Source organism: Cupressus sempervirens, chromosome 3 (genome assembly GCF_028749045.1).
Source record: "Cupressus sempervirens isolate cs-2001-9-10 chromosome 3, ASM2874904v1, whole genome shotgun sequence".
Lineage (NCBI taxonomy): Eukaryota > Viridiplantae > Streptophyta > Pinopsida > Cupressales > Cupressaceae > Cupressus > Cupressus sempervirens.
The window spans coordinates 826,504,779-826,525,556 of NC_143120.1; the positions used below are offsets into that span (position 1 = coordinate 826,504,779).

Genomic DNA, 20,778 nt, shown 5'->3' on the forward strand with positions numbered 1-20,778 from the left:
CCATTTAGGGCTATTCTCACTAGCTTGTCATCACTAGGGCTATCTCCAATAGCTGCTAACTCATCCTTGACAAGTCTGAGCCTAGTAAGGTAACTTGTGATGTCTTCTCCCTAATTCATTTGAGTATTCTTTAGCTTCTCTTTGAGAATCAACTTCCTATTGGTGGTAGCATTCTGGTGTAGATTCAGAATGGCGTCCCACATCTTCTTCGCCATATCTAGCTATGCGATATGTGGAACAATATGATCCTTGACACCATCAAGTATTATCCTCCTCTCTTTGGCATCGTCCTTCCTATATGTTGTAAGTTGTGTTGCATCTGTTGGTACAGGTACAACACTGGTAGCATAATCCTTGATACCATTCTCTTCCAACAATAAAAAATTTTTGGCCTTCCAGACACCAAATTTGAGGCACCATCCAATCTATCCTGATCTCTCAAACCAGGTAAAGCCATCTCAAGGGTTTAAAGAAATAATAAATCTAAACAGATCAAAATTTCTTTCCTAGGGAAAAACTCTTCTACCCTTAATAATGCTCTGATACCATGTGAAAAATTTAACCATTTCAGTCACTGATTATTAGTCTCCTATCATAAATGATTATTAAACTGCTGAAAATAAATTCCCAGCTAATATGAAAAAATAACACAACTGCAACTTCACTTATAAAATACGGAAAGAAATGCGCAACACAATGAACACAATATTTTCGGACAAATTGTCCCTGGAAAAACCCCTAAGGGAAAACTAGTTCTACAGATGAGAAATTATATTAAACTTCAGCAAATCAAGAGATAAAAAATTCCTTGCCTCTTATTGGCAGAATTTCAACAACCTCCTAATTTATCCCGTTGATATTCCCCACTGCTATTCCCACGCTAACACTGTGCCCTTGCTAACACTGCAAGACTGTTGCTAACACTGCAAACATTTCTCCAAACTTCATGTTCTCCAAATGCCCCCTTGACCCCCTTTTATACTACTCCTATTGGTAAACCAACAGACGAGATTGATTTACAATCGATGGTTGAGATTAAAACAACTTAACAACCCTAACCAAGTCAGTTTCTAGTTGTTTCCAAAAGTGGTCAATTAATTAACAAATATTTGTTTCTAATCCAACCAATTAGTTAGCAAAACAATTACTTGCTAAATAATAGCAAATGGACAAACAGCTGTCCAAAGCTAACAAAACTAACAAACTTTTGGTAAAACACAAGAGATCGCAACCAGTAGAAGAATATGGTAAATTCTTGTAGCAGCTTAGTCTTCGAAATTAATATTTAAGTCCCATCAAGTAACTTAGAATTCCCCATGGTAGGAAAATTCCAAAAATGAATTTATAAAAACTCATGGTCTAAGATTTCCATATCATTCTACAATTTCAATCAGGACAATACTATTGTTATAATATCTCTTGTCCCAGGAGTTCATAATTGCTCTGATACCATGTTAAAGTATTAGACTAAAGAGTTTTATTACATAGAATAACTATTCAAGATAATATTGGACTAAAACTAGTATAAAAACTCTCTGCAATATAATATATTATGCACGTGGATAATGAGTATCTCCTGCTCTAAAATTACTTGAAGACTTTATTTAATTCTATGTTCATTGTATATCAGAAACAAGGTGGGATACATTCATATATACAACAGTCTCTTTTAAGAACAAGAGTCATGACCAATAGTCATGACTCATATTTGAGTCACGTCTATCGGCGTGACTAATCAGAGTTTGTTTATTTGATTAAGTTGATAGATGACTTCATACTACTGCTTTAATATATATGATTTTGTATTATATAAAGTTTGATATGAATCAATAACTTATTTTATCATTTTATGTATTTGTGATTTTATATATATATACATATACACGAATACATATATATATTAAATATGAATATAAATTATCAATAGCTCTTTACTAATCTATACATTAACAAAAACATCAACATGATACTTAAGTTTATAAATAAAATGTCCAATATCATAATAAATAATATTTTTCCAATATACTATATAATATTTTTTTACCAATTTGAAATATGAGTATGCAAAATAAACTTAGAAACTTTCTTAATATGCACATATTGTTTATTTTTAATTACTTTGTAGAATTTTATATTAATTTTTAGAATGTATGAATTTAGAAACTTTAAGATATGAGATTTTGTAAATATTACTAATTTATAAACATATTATATTATTTTTGACAATAAGTATTTATCTCAAAACGTAAAATGAAAGGCATTAATATGACCAAACTATAACAAAAAAATAAGGGATAGGCAGGGGTGATCGTCAAATTCCACCATAAAACAATACTTTTATTTTTGACTTTTCTATGATATAATTTTCTTTTTAATAAATAATAATGGGGTGATTTTTTTAGTTAATGAAACTACAAAACATAAAAAGCACAATGAAAATAAAAGTGTTTATGAGTATATAACATCAAGACTTTTCTAGCTTGAGATTAAATAGCTGATAGGCTTTTAATGTGGTCCAATGCCCTCATACTTTTTGCTCAGGAAATTTGGCTCACGTCATGAAACTACTTAAAAAACCTTAAAACAACATTTAGAAAGTCATATAACCATTTTGTGGTGTAGAAAATCTATTCACTTTAAGAAAAAGAAGTCCAAAATTATAGATTTTTTATTTTAATTGAAAAGACTTTTCTTATTTATTTTTATTAAATTAAATAATCATTACTAATTATCTTTTTAATTAATCAATTTACAAATTGAAAAAAATAATTACATTGTATAAAATAAGAGCATAATGGATAAAATTAATTGTATAAAAATTTAAAAAATATGTTCTTTAGGTAAAAGGATATGTAAATTTTCTTTGTAAATTATACTATAATAAGTTTATTTCTTCTTTAATTTAATTTTTCTTTTAACAAAAAAAGACAAAATAAATAATTAATTGAAATAATTATTACAATTTTTTTATTAACTAAACCAATTATATTCTCTAGTGAATAAAATATTAAAAAATATAAATAGAATGATAATGTCTTCACATTTAAAGAAAACATAGTATAATAGTATCTTCAAAACTTTGAATAGTAGATTTAAGATTACTTTTTATATTAAGAGTTAAATAAATACTTTACCAATTTTTTTATTCTTATAAAAACACAACTATCATCTATCTAAATTTAATTTTAACAAACTTAATACACTAAAGTTAAGATTACTTTTAATATTAAGAATTAAATAAATGCTTTCTCAATTAATTTTTTCTTATAAATAAACAACTATCATCTATTTAATTACTTTAAACAAACATAGTATACAAAAGTTAACATTAGTTTTTATTTTAAAAAATCAATAAATATTTTTTTCAATAATTTTATTATCATAAAAAATAAATACCATGTATTTAATTAATTAAAAAACCTCCATAACAATTTCATTGATAGGAAAGGTTTGTTGTTGTTTTTTTACTATATATATTTTATTAATCAATTTAAAAATTAACACTAAAAACAATATTGAATAAAATAAAAGCATAGATAAAATTAATTGTACAAAACTTATTTTTTTGGAATAAAAAAGATATGCACTAATCAAAGAAATTATAAAAATTATAAAAATTATAAAACACTATAATTACAAAAAAAAATCTCATTCTAATTAAAATAATATCTTTGAATTTGAATAAAATAGAAATAAATCTAAATGCAATGATAATATCTTGACATTTAAAAAATAAATTATAATAACATTTGAAAAACCTTATATAATAAATTAAAGATTATTTTTTATATAAAGATTTAAATAAATAATTTTCCTATATTTTATGTTGAGAAAAAAAAACCCATCCTCTATTTAATTAATTTAAATAGACTTAAATTTAAGATTGTTTTTAAATTTTAAAAAAAAAATCCTATTTTTTTCCTTAATATACAATTTTTTTCTTTGTTTGTCAAGAAATAAAATAATCAATATAAAGTATCATATTTAATGAATAAACATATTAATATTAAAATAAACAATATTAATATATCTAAATCTCTTGAATACAATGTAACAAGTCAAGTCTCCCAACGCTATGATTTTTTATTTAAAAAATGGCGCTCTGCTCTGCTTTTGCAAAGAAACCAAACCCTTTCCGACTCGCAAAGTCTCGAAAAAAATTCCTACAAAAACATGTAAACACAAGCGGCCTCGAGCTGATTTGGCAGCAGAAGAAACCACAAAACATATATGATAAGAGATACTCAGTAAACACAGTGAATAGATTTGACATTTTTAAAAACGATGCTGAGGAACCTCGCAGCCAGCGATGTAGCAGGGGAAATAAAGATCGTGAGATGTATGTCCAAAATCCTCCTCCGTAGAACTCTCAAATCCACTTTGAGGTACACCAAAATCTGAATCACCAAATTTTTACAGTAGATCAACTGAATAATTAGATTCATATTTTCAATTTAACGAGATATGCTCACCTAGAAAAATATAAGGCTATGGTTCCAGATCCATATCAACTGGTTTCACCCCAGGCAGAAAGTTTACCACCCAAATCTGATTCCCTAGGTTCATACATCCCCCGTCATCATAGAATCCATAATCCACATCTTTCTGTGAACCCTAGTCCATCTCCTAGGTCATCTTTGCGATATGCAAAGGATGAACCGGTCAAAATTTCAAGCAAAGCTATCGAATCTTCATGGGACAAATGCATAAAGAGAGGCCTCTTTGCTATTTGGAATGGGCCATAGGATGATTTCCCTTTGCTACTCGACTGGCTGGAGGAGTCCTGCGAGAACCAGGTAAGTATATTCACTTTCTCAGATAATATACTTTTTTTACAATGTTTAGATGAGTCTATCAAAAAAGAATTTTTATTATGGTCTGAGTGTTTTTTTAATGGTCACTGTGTTAAATTTATAGATTGGTCCCACAATTTTAAATTAGAAAATTTAGATTGCAAGTTGCCCTCTTGGTTTGTCCTGCCATCCCTCCCTCCGAAGCTTTGTCATGAAGAAATTATTACAGCCATAGGGTCAGAGGTATTGATGCTTCTTTCTACTACTGTAACAATGTCAAGGTGTTAATCAATGTGAAGTTCAATCATCCACTAGATTTTAACAAAAAATTTATAACTAGTAAAGCATCTTATGATATCAAGTATCAGACATATAAAAAGAGAATAGTTGATATTTTAAGATTTGATGAATTTTATAAAATCATGCCCAAGATCCTCCCCCTTACCTCGGATATCAGCAGTCAATTTTCTTGGTTGAGGGCAATGAAGAGAAAAATGCTGGAAGATCAGATCTCTCCAACAGGATTCCAAAGTCAGGTCAATCAGAAAGAAAGGACAGTTGATAAAGCATTAGACAAGGTTTTACCTAATAAAAGAAGACTTAAATCTATTATAGTTTATATTCCTAAAAAGGACACAGATCTGGGGTTGGATGGTAGTTGTTCTAAAAGACAGAGTAGAAAAAAGAAAAAAGTTGTAGTGGAACATGACAAGGAGAATTGTAAGTCTAATCCCTCACCAAAATATTTGGTAATCAGAGACAAAGATGCCCCAAAAAGGAGTGTAACAATGTCCACAATAGTCATAAACCAAGATCTAGAACAAGACACAGAAATACATGAGGCTCCTGGAGAGCACAAAGGAAGCAGTATTATGGAAGATGAAAAAGAAGAGATTCATTTGGAAACAGAAACTATAAAGGGGTCCTCAGCACACATGTATCAGAAGGATCTTGAAGAGAATAAGGAAAATGTATGACAAGGAGAGATACAAAGAAAAACTATAGATTCAGTGAATCATCAAGACATAGATGAAGCAGAAAATAACATGCTTTTCTCTTCACCCAAGGATAGGATGGAAATAGCAGTTTCAAGAACAAAACCACAGGAACCTCAGTAGTTGAATACTAATATACTCCCTGAAGTAGAATTAACCACTCTGATACTTGATGGAACCAGAAGAGCTTCAAAATTTTGGCAAACTCCATATGGGCATCCTTTCTCACCTTTTAGCCCAGTAGAGGTTCAGTCACAAACTTGGATTGATGGAAAGAGTCCAGAAGTCTCAATTGTAAAAGTGCTTCAACATTTTTAAAATGAGGATCTAGAATATACACCAGAAATTGGTATGTTAGAGGTTGAAGATAATAGTTTAGAATAGTTAACAGAGGAGCTCATTTAGGTCTTTGACTTTGATAACCTAGATAAGAGCACTACCTCTCAAAAAGAGGAGCTGGTACAAAAAATAATAATCAAATTGGGAGGAGATGAATATATAGCTGAGGATATCCAAAGGGATATCATAGAGATCCAGATGGAGGACAGTGTAAGGAAACATGACAAACAGAGTGGAAATACACCAAAAGGCAATTAGAAAGATGATAGGACAAACATTGGAAAGTCGACAGAAATAGAAAATAAAAAATTTGAGGAGGATAGTCTTGGGCATCAGATCTGTAAGGAATTGGAAATGAAGGAGTTTGTAAGATTAGAGAAAGGATTTGCATCATCAGATCAAGATCTGGATATATTTCAGTAAGAGCTTGGTATACAAATGAATTAGGAAGGTTTAACCTCTCCAAATTATGGCAAACCTAAAGGAAAAAGAGGTAAGAGATCATTAAAGGAATTACGTGAAATTGAAGGTCTAGCCAGAGAACAGAGGAAAATTGATGAGCTTCTTATCATGGGGAAGGGGAAGAGCCTTCCTAAGGCAATATGAGGATAACATCTTGGAATGTTAGGGGTCTTAATGCCCCTAGCAAAAAAAGGTTATTTAAACAATATTTAAAAAATTTTAAATCAGAAATAATATTAATTCAAGAAACCAAACTTAATAAAGGAGAAGGTGCTAAACTTAGTAAGATGTTAGGGTTTTGGGATTCAATCTTAATTGAGGCAATAGGTGCCTCGGGGGGTTTAGGAATTATTTGGAACCCTAGGAAAGTAAATCTAACATATCTAGTAAATAATAATAACTGGCTGTGTGTGAATATATAGAGCATAAAATCAGATATGAAATTCATTCTTATAAATGTGTATGGTCCTAATAGTATAATAGGGGAAAAAATCGTTTGTGATGAGTTAAGTTCGGTTATTACAAAGCACAAAGAAAGCTCGACTATATTAGGAGGAGATTTTAATACGATTCTAAATTTAGATGAGAAAGTAGGGGGAACTCAACATCTGCCGCTCTCGTCTATAGAATTCAAATTATGGATTGACAAACTTAGTTTACTAGAAATTCCATCAAGTAACGACATATTTATGTGGAATAATAGAAGAAAGGATAATGATTATATCATGGAAAAATTAGATAGATTCTTTACAGTAGGTAATCTTTCTTCCTATAATAAGGAATTTCAATCCTCCATTCTACCCTTCGTAGGATTGGATCATTTCCCTATTTGTTTGGAGATTTCAGAACCATCTAAACCTCCCAGAAATCCTTTTAAGTGTGAAAAGATGTGGTTTCAAGATCCAAGATTTCTTGAATTGGTTAAAACATGGTGGACTCAAGCAAATTTTGCTGGGTCAAAAATGTTCATTTTCGTTTCCAAACTCAAATTACTGAAAGAAAATATTTTGAGGGGGAACAGAGAATACTTCAACAATATTTTTAAAGAAAAACTGGAAATTGAAGAAAAATTGGAAAACCTGAATTAGGAAATTATAAAATATGGTATGAATTATGAGAAATAAACTTTAGAAAAAGAAATCCTCATGAAATAGGAAGATATTTTATCCAAAGAAGAAACCTACTAGAGAAAAAAATCCAAAGAGAAATGGTTGGATGAGGGAGATCAGAACACTAAGTTTTTTCACAATTCTACGATCCAGAACCGAGCTTTCAAGAAAATTACTAGCATCCCGACTCCATAAGGTTTACATATAGAAAGTCCACTAGAAAGAGTAGACATGATAGTTTCTCATTTTAATAATTTACTGAATAATTATGAAGGGTCTAATAGGGAGGCACAGTCCTGAATGCTCAAATTTATCCCAAAATTGGTCACTGCAGAAGATAATAAAAATCTAAATGGACCAATAACTTTGGAAGAGGTAAGATCAATGGTCTTTAATATGAGCCAAGGTAAATCCCCAGGTCCTTATGGGTTTCAAGCCTTCTTTTTTCAAAAATGTTGGGATATACTAGGTGAAGACTTATGGAAAGCAATTGAAGCATCAATGAATGGTGGGTCTCTATTGGCTGAAATCAACTATTCCTTCTTCACACTTATCCCTAAGAAGGATTGTCTGGAACATCCTGGAGACTTCCACCCTATTGCTTTATGCAACACTATTTATAAAATATTTTCAAAAGTTATAGCTAATTGACTTAAGGTAATCATGCCAAAATTGATTTCTAAAGAGCCGATAGGTTTTGTTCTAGGAAGGTTGATTTTGGATGGCATACTCATAATTTAGGAAGTCATTCACTCAACTACCATAGATAAGAAGCATGTATGTTTATGAAGTTAGACATACAGAAGGCTTACGATATGGTTGACTGGCATTTTCTCTGTAAAGTTTTAGAAGCGTTTGGTTTTTCTCATCAATGGGTAAATCTAATATTTAAGTTTATTTCTACTCCGAATATTTTGATTCTCATAAATGGGACACCTAAGGGATTTTTTCAAATTTCCAAGGGTATTAAGCAGGGAGATCCTCTATCTCCCTCCCTCTTTATTCTAATGGCTGAAGCCTTTGGGAGAGCAATCTCCTGTGCTTATCAGGAAAGAAAGATCTCTGGTATTGTTGTTAACAAGAATCTTCCTAATATTACACATCAACAATATGCAGATGACACCATTCTACCTAGCAAGAGCTCCATCCAAAAGGCCAAGGGTTTTAAAAGCATAATTCAGCAATATATGGATGCCTCAGGTCAGAAGGTTAATAAAGAAAAATCAGAAATTTTCTTCTTGAACACCTCTCTTGAAATGGAAAATAGGATATGTGGAATTATGGGATACAAAAAGGGAATTTTCCCTTGCAAATATTTAGGCATCGTTTTGGAGAGGAATTTGAGGTACACCAAAGTTTGGATGGACACGATTGAAAAGGTGGATAAGTGGATTAAAAGCTGGAAAAATAAGTGGCTCTCTAAGGCTGGTAAGATTACCAAGATCCAAGCAGTCCTTTCAGCTACTCCAATTTTTCCCATGGCATGTCTTCCTCTTAATAATTAGATGTCCAAGAAATTTGAGACCAAACTTAGAAATTTCTTGTGGAAGGATAAGGAAAATGACAAGAAACTTGCTCTTATTAAATGGGATAACTTATGCAAACCCAAGGAATGTGGGGGTTTAGGAATAAAGAAGCCATAATGGTAGAATGAGGCTTTGGGAGCTAAACTTGTGTGGAGGTTATACCAAGAAAATGAACACAAATGGGCCAAAATTCTATATTATAAATATCTAGATCCATCAGACCTGGAATCATTGTTTAGGATGGAAAGATTATCGAAAGGGTCGGAGTGTTGGAATTTGATGTCAAAATGTTGAGGTATTATTAGCAAATATCTAACTTGGGATGTGGGGGTAGGGAATAAAGCCTTTCTCTGGGAAGATTCATGGGATGGACTGCCCCCTATTCATTCATCCCCCAATTTAGAGAACCTTATAACTAAGTTGAAATCATTGTGGGGTTGTAAGGTCAAAGATTATAAAGTTAAAGAGATGTCGGATGGGGAACTGCGATGGAGATGGTGCTCCATCGATGATTTAGAACTTGAGCCAGATTCAACTGCTGCTTTTGAAAAGATCATATCGAATAGGAAAGTTAAACAATCAGAAAGGTTGGATAGTCTTATCTGGGCTGGATCAAAGGATGGAGTTTACAATGTGAAGCTTGGGTATCAATCTATTATTCATTCACAAAAGTGGAACTATGTGGAAATCCCTTTAAAATTGTGTTGGGATGCAGCTTGCCTACTTAAGGCGAGTTTCTTTTTATGGATTTCCCTTTAGAATAGAGCTCTAACCACGGATAGATTAGCTAGATTTGGTATCATGGGCCTCAACTGGTGTGTTATGTGTAAACAGAGCAATGAATATGTAGACCACCTCTTTTTCAATTGCCCTTTCGCTCAAAATTGATAAGAATGGATTAAATCCTGACTTAAGTGGTCAACCCCCTTTCAGAATATCCTTAAGGGGCTCCTAAACTCTTGGCCCACACATGTGGTTCATGGGGTATATATGTGAGGCCTCGCTCCCGACCCATCATAGCATAGTGATACATTAATCTTATTTTGTTATCCGCGACTCGAGTTGTCGAGACATTATCTGATGCTTAGAACATATTTTATTATTTCATGTTGTGTGATGTTATTTCCAGATATATTTGATGATTGTCATTTAATGCTCATGTATATGTATGTTGATGAAATCAGTAAAATGTGGGATTAACACATTGAGTTGGAATCTTTATGATTAAGGATATAAGTAGGATGCATGAAAACCCTGATTTATGTATGTTTCAAATTATGTAAAATTCTGATACGTATATATGTACATGTGATTTTTAGGACTACTGATGTGTGCAATGAGTGTGCAGATATTTAGCCCAGAAACCCTACGGAGGAACAAAACTGATCTCCATGTGCTAAAATTTGGAAACCCTATTGTTCGTAATTATGTTCTTTCAGTGTCGCTTGACACTCGTAAAATGTTATGTGCTTTGGTATGCTGGTTAGGGTTAATTGTTTAACCTATGGTTTCAAGTTAGTGTCAATTTTCTATTAGATTCTTAATGAGGGTTAGTCATCCCTAATTCGATTTAGTGCTAGATTGCAAGTTAGAGGTGTTAGATAGACCTATTTTATCTCTAGATTTTTATTTGACTCTAACCTCTTCCCTAAGGCTTTAAAACATGTTTTTATTCTAACCTAAGGGTATGGGTATGGGTTAGGGGTCTTTTCCAACCCCTAAGACCCTAGCTTTGACTTTTGAGGGCACTCAAAAAGTGTAGGTTGTCATGAGTTGTCTTACCCCACCTCCTTTTAGGGTTTAACCAAGGTGTAGGTTGAGTTAGGAGTTTCTAGTGTGGCTAGTGGGTGGAAATAGTTATTGCTCCTTTTGGGTGGTTGAGTTGGAGGCTTATTTAGAGGCCTTCCTTGGTCTAGTGGTGGGGGTTACCCAATCTCTACATTTAGAGAAGATTTCTTGAAGCTTGAAGGAAGGAGGGATACTCTACTCAAATTTGTTCATTGCCATTACCTCCTTGAGAAGGTAGGAAACTCCCATCTCCCTTATTCAGTTTTTGTGTTTTGTTTCATGTTCTTGCTACCTTGTTGTTGTTTTACTGTTGTATGGTTGTGGGTATGTTGGGAAGATTTGTAAACCTTGTTTCTTTTGGTTGTTTTCCTTTCTTGTTTATGTTTGCAATTTTGAGTTCCTTGCATGGGTGTTTTGGTATTACTCACCCTAGGAGAGGGCAGAAGTGACCAATTTTGGGAGAGGTCTGTTTAGTTGGACTCCAACCTATGTAGAGTCTCTTCTTAGGATGAGAAGAGGGATAAAGGGTAGGGTGTTATGGGCCCCTACCCGTCAGCACAAACCTGGTATGAGTATGGCAAGTTTAAATGGAAGAACGGAAGTTCTTGGTTATTGGCCCCGATTGGGCATTTGAATAGGTGTTGTTCTTGACTTCTCCAGTTGGAAGAATCCACCTCTCCCTAGTCTTGATTCACTGTGAATCTTATTGTGTAAACCATGTATGATTATGCATGCTTGATGTTCTTTTGGTTCCGCTTGGTTGACACCCAATCAGTTATTGGTTTCTTCCATGGTTCTTGAAATAAGATTTAGAAGACATTACAAACTCCTTGTTTGGATCATGAAGAAAATTTGATAAAATTATTGAAGATTGGGATTGAGATCCTATTGTAAATTGTTTTGTTTTTTAAACCTTATTACATATGGCAACGAAGCTGGGTTTTCTTCCTAATTCTTTCCCGGCTGAGCCTTGAATTAGGTTGATAATAAAATAAGTGATTGAGTAAATTTACTTCTCTTAAAATTTTCGTATTCTATGTTGTCATATGAATGTGTATCAAAGATAAGATGCAACAATGATGTTCAATTATACATGATACAATTTGTGATGTATGGTGATGCCTCATTTCATATGGGCGGTAGAGAGAGATGTTGCTAAACCACGTAAATGTATGGTGTCTTTATCAAGTTTGAAATGATTTAGTTCATGGTTGATTGTGTTGAAAATAAATTTGCAAGAACATGTAGGAACAATTATGTCAAGAGATCCAAGCTAAATTGAAACATGATAGAGAAATAACTTTGTGTATTTTGATACTCCTTTCAAAAGGAATGGAGCATTATCATTTTGATCTCTCTTATTTTCTCAAATGCCTTAAGACTAGTTTAGTCATTATGTTGATCCATCAGCTTTATTAGATAGTTAAATGAATACGTAGATGGTTATTTCATGTAATGTGGTATTATTGAAATGCATGGCCATTTGAGGTTCATGGAAATAACAAATTAGAAATTCATAAGAGAATGCATACACCTATTGTGGTAATATAATTGCAAAAGAAAAATATACATTGAGTTTCAAGAGAGAGTAGAGAAATTATCAAATAACCCACCTACAGCATTCTGGAATTTGTATGGCAAACACATATTTAGTTGATTCTATTACAGGCTAATAAAATAATAGACTCCTCAATGAAATAATAATTTTTAAAAAAATAACAATGCTTAAAAATATATATATATATATTTATATCTAAGCTACTAAAGTCTTTTCTCACCATATAAACTTTATGCATTAAGTCCTCCACCCACTTGAAGCTAGCTCGTAGGAAGGTCATGATGAACCTTTTTGTATTGGTGAGGATGTCAATCTAAGGTGACGTCACCCTATACTTGTGTAGGGGTCAATTTCCTTTTTGGAAAGCGCTGAGATTTTAAAAAAAACCATAGCATTTATGCTGAAGACATCCTTAGGGTCGATTGGTGGGAGTACCTATGTTCTAGGTGTTGTTGGAGTAGTGTCATCCTATGTGATGATGTCACCTGCCATGCTTTCCCTTTTATGGGCGTCGGTTTTAAGTTGCGTGAAGGTGTGTTTAAAGATTAAACTATGTGTTTCATCCACCTTCCTCACCAATCACTTTCTTAGGGAGCTTTTGGTTGGTGGACTTGTTGTCCCATGTACTTGGGTCAGGTCCACTTGGGTCTACGTGTTGCAGACCCTCGGGTTGCGTGGGTACGCTTGGGATTCGCCCAAGCCCTTCTTGGGTGAGAGGTGTGTAGGGTGGAGAGTAGGGTTTAGGGAAAAATAAAGGGTAGTATAGAAAGTTAGCAATAAGTGTTAGGGGTTAGTAGGTTAGGGTTAACTTGTTAGGTGTAGGTTAGTAGGTTTTTATTTATTTATTTTAGTTTGAGTTTTATTCAATGTTGTAAACTTTTGTTAGAATGTTAAGGGGTTAAGATAGTTCTAATTAGATTAAGTTAGATTTGTGTTAGTTTATGAGATGTTAATCTAATTTGCTAAAGTTCTAAGTTAGTCATAAATTGATAGAAGGATTAGATAGCTATTCATTATGTTAAGTTAGTTGTATTTCTTAAAGTTGTAATTTTTAGATATATATATTTTAGTTTAGCTTTTAAATTAGTTTAGTTAGTTGTTATATAATTAAATTTAGATTAAATTGGATTTAGTTAATATTATCTAGTAGTTCTAGTCAGTAAGCAGTTATTTCCGATGAGTAAGGTTTCACTACCTAATTATAAGTAATCATGTTAGTTTAATCGAGACTTGGTTAGCAATTGTTAAAATTAGATTTTAATTAAAACATTTTAAAATTAAGTAAAATGGATATTTATTTCAGAAGGTTTCCAATTTCGTAATGTAATTAGTAAATTTAATTTCGGTTAGTAAAGTTTTAAATAGTGGAAGATAGTTTGATTTTGATTAATTCATTTTTAGATATTATGGATGTGATCGTCCTCATGGTTATAATTTTAAGACATAATGTAGAGAACCTGTACTTATAATGTTATCTCAATCTCTCCAAACTTAGAGCATGTTTATTATTAATTATTGTTCAAAAAAAATTTGTGTGTGTGTGTGTGTGTGTCTTGCCTCGTAGTTTGGGCATGACAATATAGTAAACTTTGGAATATTTGCCCATCCCTAGTGGTATGGGAACTTTCGAAAGAAATAAATCATCGTATTTTCAAAAATAAAGAGAAGAATTTAGACAATTTTTTATTAAAACTAGAAGTGGCTATAATAGAAGTTATGAACGCTAATCTAAGGAAATCCTCCCATGAAGAAGGCTCTTTCTCATTTTGGGATGGTATAATGAAGAAACAATGGGCTAATCTGATCAACCCCCCCAGGTATATGTAGCTAGCAATAAGGAGGCAAGGGCAAATTGTAAATGGGTTCCTCCACCCCCGAGATGGTATAAACTGAACTTCGATGGTGCAACAAGAGGGAATCCTGGGATAGATGGTGTAGGTTGTATCATCAATGATGAGGATAGGCAGTGGATTGCAAAGCTAGCCTCTCCTCTTCCTCCAGTTTCTAATAATATGGCTGAATTTGAAGCGCTGGAGAAAGGTCTAAAACTATGTCATAATTTAGGTCTATCTAAAATCTTCATCGAAGGTGACTCTCAAGTCATCCTTAATGCCATTAGGAAAAAAAAAATCCTAATTAGATCTTGAACTCTAAACTCCAAGAACTGTTGATTTTAGTGGAAAATTTTGAAGATGTCCTGATCAACCACATTTACCGAGAAGGTAATGTGATGGCAGACAAACTTGCCAATAGGGATGCTGAGGGAGAATTGCTCTTGATATACAACTTAGAGTCTTCTCCTCCTTTGTAGAACTAGAGAAAATTTCATAATTATTCTCTCTTATTATCTATAAATATATATACTCATATATAAAGGCATATATATATTCATATGCTAACATAAACATAGACATATATATATTGGTATATACAGATTTATAGTTTCTTAGAAACAAATCTGTACTTATTAATATTCCAAAATATATACTTTTAAACACTATATCTAATTAAATAGGAAGAAATAGATTAAATAGTAGAATTATTAAGTTATTTTTGATATTTTCGCCCTTGTATCTCTACTTTCTATAATTAAGAGGGTATTATTATTATTAAAATACTATTAGTCTGTAGCTTTATTACTAGTCTTAGTATATCCTGAGATATATTCCTTTCATAATCTTTTTTATTAGTGTACATATTGCAACTATTTAGGTGAAACCCAGTTATCTATAATTTTAGTTCACCTTAGGAACTTATTATTATTATGTCAATGATGGTCTAATTTATATAGGGACTTCACTTAGTGAGAAGTGCATCAGGACATAACTACAATGGTAAGATCTATAAATTATCTAGCAAATTTGCCTTATCCTAAAATCTCTATTCGCTTTCATTTTATAGTTCTGTGCTTTCCAGCTGTCCTCAAGTTGAAGATTGTGTCAATAGATATTATTACTAATTGGGGGTACATAAGGTTATCATTAGGAAATATGGTTGGGATTAGAGGGGAGCGAGTTCTGAATTTGCCACTTGGCTCATGTGGTAAAGGCTCTGGAAAATGTGATCTAATACTCAATGTTTAATATGAGTAGCTGAGGTCACTACCAACCAAAGATTTTATTCTTGTTTAAAGGGCATAGAGGATGGATCGAATAATGATGGTTTTTTTGGTTACATGGGAATGAAGTTTTGAGAGAGCGCATAGATTTAGAGCGACAGGCTTCTATCGCTCCTACGTGTTTGCCTATTGCTACGATGGAAACTAATGTGAGTGTATATCATATGATAGAAAATAGAACAATGGCCTTTCTCGGGAAGGTAATGCCAGAAAGATGGAGTCATCTTCTGAGAAATGTAGATGATATGACGTGTTTTGTTGTGAGTAGGGTGTTGGGGGAAGATACCTTTGATTATAGGGCGACTTGGAGAACCAATAGCTCAATAATTGGGACTTTCATTGGAGTGATGGTAAGGGCAAAGATTGGGAAAGAAGAGATTGTTAGGCTTTGTGAAGATATTTTCAATCTTGTCTAGAGGCGAGGGCTAGAGAAGGCGGTTCACAACATTGATGAAAAGGGCAGAATCCCTTATCTTGAAAAATACATGAGTCTTCCCTTGGGTGTGGAAGAGTTGAAGACTGCTCCACGTCAACAATGTCTCATGGTTAGGGAAAATATGGCCTTTTTTAGGGCATGGCCTCGAATGGAAGCAAGTGTTAATTTCCTCCTATGCTAGCGTGGGATTAGGGCGGAAGATAATCTGGATTGGGTGGTCAAATATATCAACGTGTTTAAATCCTATGTAAGCCCACATGTAGTCTTTAACGACCTCAACACCTTGGAGTTCTGCATTCTTAATGCAAAAAAATCAAGCAAACTCAGAGTCGATTATGTACTCCCTCCAAACGTAGTCATGGATGATCCAGACTCTGTTCCAGAGGTGATTATGGTCTCATGGAAATAGTAGAATTTGGTTTCAAGTTTTTGATATCTAGTAATAGATGGCGGTTATGTACTTAGTTAAACTGATCTAGCATAGTAGGCCTACTGGTATGTTTAGGGTTCCTTAATCAGTATAATATAGGGTGTTGTGTATATCCTTGTTATAGTTATACATAGTAAAGTATTGTAAATCTTTGACAATATAGTTTTGTAAGGTAATATTTGATAATAGAAACATATTTCCAAATGGTTGGTGTTTCGATGGGTCCAAAATTTGAGCCCTACTTTATTTGATCTATTAAGGTAGCGATTTAAGAAATTTTCTAGCTGGTGACAATTAAATTTTTAGGGATTGATTTGTCGGTGATAGTTATATAGATATGGATTGTATTATCAATATTGGTTTCTATATATCAGTCGGATAATTCAGTAATTAGAGTTTATTATTCCTTGTTTGTGGATCATAATTAAGACTGATCTAACAAATTTGAGGGGTTGGCATTTTAGATATTGCTTACTCTCAAGATCGTATATTAGGTAGGTAATGGCCTTTGTTTTAATTCATTGTGTATAAAACTCGCTTTTTAGTTCAATATCCCCATCTTAGTTCTAGCAAAGGTTTAATATAAGAAATTAAAATGTTTAATGGACTAAAATTAGATGTGACAACTAGACAGATTATTAATTATATAAGGTCTTATAAGGAATATACATATATTGGATTTTGAATGAGTATTTTGAAAGAGTAGATTGGATTTTGAAAGAGTATTTCATTAGGCTACTAACAATCCTTGTTTCTTGAAGAAAGAATTTCTTGATAGGTATTTTATTTCGAATTCTTCATATATAGTCAGATTGAAGCTATACTGAGTCAAATTTCCATGGGAATGCCCATATGTAATCTTATGTAATTTGTTAACTCATGTAACTTTGAGAACCGAGGTATGCCCCTAGGGTAATGTAATAATATAGGACATGAGTCCTAGGCAAGACTGGAGGTTTTCTTCTCCGTTCTTTCTTACCAATGCCCGTTTGAATGGAGAAACTCTATGTATCTTTTTTTCCCTTTCTTTAATATATGATCCAAGGCCTTGTCCATTTATCGATAAAAAAAAAAACAAAAATAAAACAAAAATAAAAAATAAAAAAACTCTCTTGAATACTAAATAAAATAGATTTGTATGCAATAAAAGAATATTTTTATTAATTAGAAAATTATATTTTTAATTTTAACTTTGGTAATAAAACTATAAAAAAAATCTCTATTTTTTAAGTAAGAGAGATATCAAAAATAGAATAAATAATACAAGACTTGTAAATGTCTTAAAAAAAAAATCATCTATTTTTTATAGTATTTTAAATTTGCCTAAAAACTATGCATAAATTTTGTCATGTGTTGAACTTATGCATATAAATATAGGGTTAGAGTATTTCAAAGAACCACAAATTTGAGAAGACTCACATACTGAAAGATATTTGACATATTCGTATGAATGAAGTTTAAATTGAATTTTTAATTGTCAGTATTTTGATAGTTGTGTATTTTGTATAGTGTTAAGTATTAATTGTCCATTCAATATACTAATTACTACCTTTCTTCACTTTTCTATAGAGAAGGTTTTCATTTATTGTTTCAAAGTAGAGGAGGTATAGACGCAAAGAGGTGTGTCTTTCTCATCCAATCTTTTGACCAAATATTTATTTTGTTATTGTGTTATTTCAATGATATCCTCTATGTGTTATTGAGTATTTACATATTTTTTATCCAATGCTCTAAAATGTATCTTTGTTCAACTCTTATTTTGTGTAATTCTTTTGATATTATATTATTTCCAATTAAGTCCTTCAATATTTTTGTTGGAATGAAAATAGTATTTGAGATCCCTTAATTGGTACACTTACACTAGGCAAGCCCTATTTCTAGGGTATAATGTACATTTGTTACTTTATCCACTATCTAAATTACTTTCAGGTAATGACAAAAAGATCAACTACCTTGGCCAATTATAGACATTTCAAGTGATGAATTTGATAAGGATGTCCCAACAATGTCTGAAATGTCAACATCTATGAATCAGAGGGGAAATGACCAAAGCTATATTATGAATTTGACAAATAGTCTTCTAGCAACTTGTGCTATGAAATGTGACAATGTCATTCAAATAAGTTAGAATTCAAATGATGTTCAACATTGTAGTTACTAGTTTTCCACAATCCATTATAAATCTTTGCTATATTTTCTAGGTAGATTGTGTGACAATTTTTGCATCAACGTTTCGGATCACACTTTGTGATCCATCATCAGGATGAAAGAGCTAAAGGAGAAAATGATGGATCATAGAGTGTGATCCAAAATGTTGATACAAAAATCATCACACAATCTACCAGAAAATACAACAAAGATGTTCAACATGTTAAAATCACTACTATAGGAGAAGCATTTCACCAATTCCACATTACATGTGAGAAACTAGATGTATTTTACAATCTCTTGCAAGAGTTAGCTTATGACAAGTATTACAACATGGGTATTGCATGACAACTTAAATCTGCACTTTGCAAGCTCTTCTGATGAATCTAAGGCCACCAAAGTATGCATAAATGGTTTAGTATTTTTCAGTTAAGTTCGTAGTTTGTTGGATGTTACAAATAAGGTAACTTTCGCAAAAGTATAATTTCTTTTGAGTACTTCCCCTTTCTACTTGACTTAATATTCCTTTACTATACTCCAAATTATGATTTTTCCTTGTACAATGTTCCAAGGTACGTTGAAAACTTGATAGATGGCTTCATTGCAAAGAATATATATATTTCTTTTCCAAAATAGATTATCATGGGTCAATACAACTAGTATGCTCCTACTAATAATATACACCCATAGATTTATAAAAATTAGAATACTCAAATTCAAGTATTACTCAAAATATTTTCCAATATTCAATTTGAAATATTTCAAAAATCTTTTTCATTGTTCAACAACTATGTTTTCATTGTTGAATATTATTGAAACCGTAAGAAAATAAAGAAATTTTATTTATAATTTTAAATGATTCAAATAATAAGCATATAAAAGACTTCTTAACTTATCTAATAGTTGTACTTGGGGTGTGTTTAAATTATTTAAATACAATCACCAACTTCTCATTATGATTAGTAAAGAAATGAATTTTTGTCCCTTCTTCCCATTGTTCAATACATGTTTTGAATCTAGAAAATAACCTTAATTTCACAAAATGATTTCTTCAATTTTGCATTGTTCTCCTAATTATGTGGGAATGATTTGTTCTTGCAGACTACTAAGGGTTCCCATACTATTTTTCCAATATTGGTAAGTAATTTTGTCAAATAGTCTTTAATTTCTACAAACTAAGAAAAGAAGCCCTTGAAGGTGTCAATGTTGGTGTCCAAGCAAACATTCCTAATGAAAAGATTTTGAAGTGCTACATTAGCATCTATAATGTCTTGAACTTTCTCTACAATGTCCCTATGCTTTGTAGAGGAATATATATAGAAGTTTCTCATGTGTGAAGCCCTCCATTAGTTGGCAAGTAGTTTTGGCACAAATATTTGCCTCTTCTCCTAGCCCATTCTCATTGCCTTTCATTTTTCACTTCTTTGAATATATGCTCATTTATGCTCCCTATGCTTTACTCTAATCAAATTGTTTCAAACCCTCTTCAAAAAAATGAGTCCTTCAAATGATTAGTGCTCAACAAATGTGACTATTAAAAATACTAGGATGAAGTTAATTCAAGTTGACAATCCTTGATTCCTTTGCCCATCAAACTAACAAACATATTATTCACTCGTGCACACCTAGCGCACAATAATATTCATGATCTCTTTTCATAAATAGAGAGCTAACCCATGAATTTATCTCAATAATCAATCTTGTTTAGAAACTATAGTGAGATGGGGTGCTCTTGTAATGTCCCCATTTTTGGACCAACACCTCTAGAATGCCAAGACACTTTATGGGCAAAGGGTAGCATTTTTTGGCCTCTAATAGTAGATTTATATAGTCAATGATAGAAGAATAAAGAAGGAAACCATGAAATCTTATAAATAAGATGGTTTTCTAAGTTTGAGTTGATCATATATAAGGAGGTAATGGGAATTATATAACTTGGGTATCATCATCCATCTAAAATAGCTATAAGAATAATATAGTTGGAGATTAAGGCATACAATTTAAGGGTATGTGTAGGATCATGGTGTGTCAAAAAGTGGCGATCTGAGAAACATGTAGTTCTGAAATGCCTCAAAG

General features: G+C 32.2%; 1 pseudogene; it reads left to right on the forward strand.

Moving 5' to 3' along the window:
- LOC149569327 (uncharacterized) overlaps positions 1–20,778 on the forward strand; it is a 117,098-nt pseudogene that overhangs the window by 79,091 nt on the left and 17,229 nt on the right.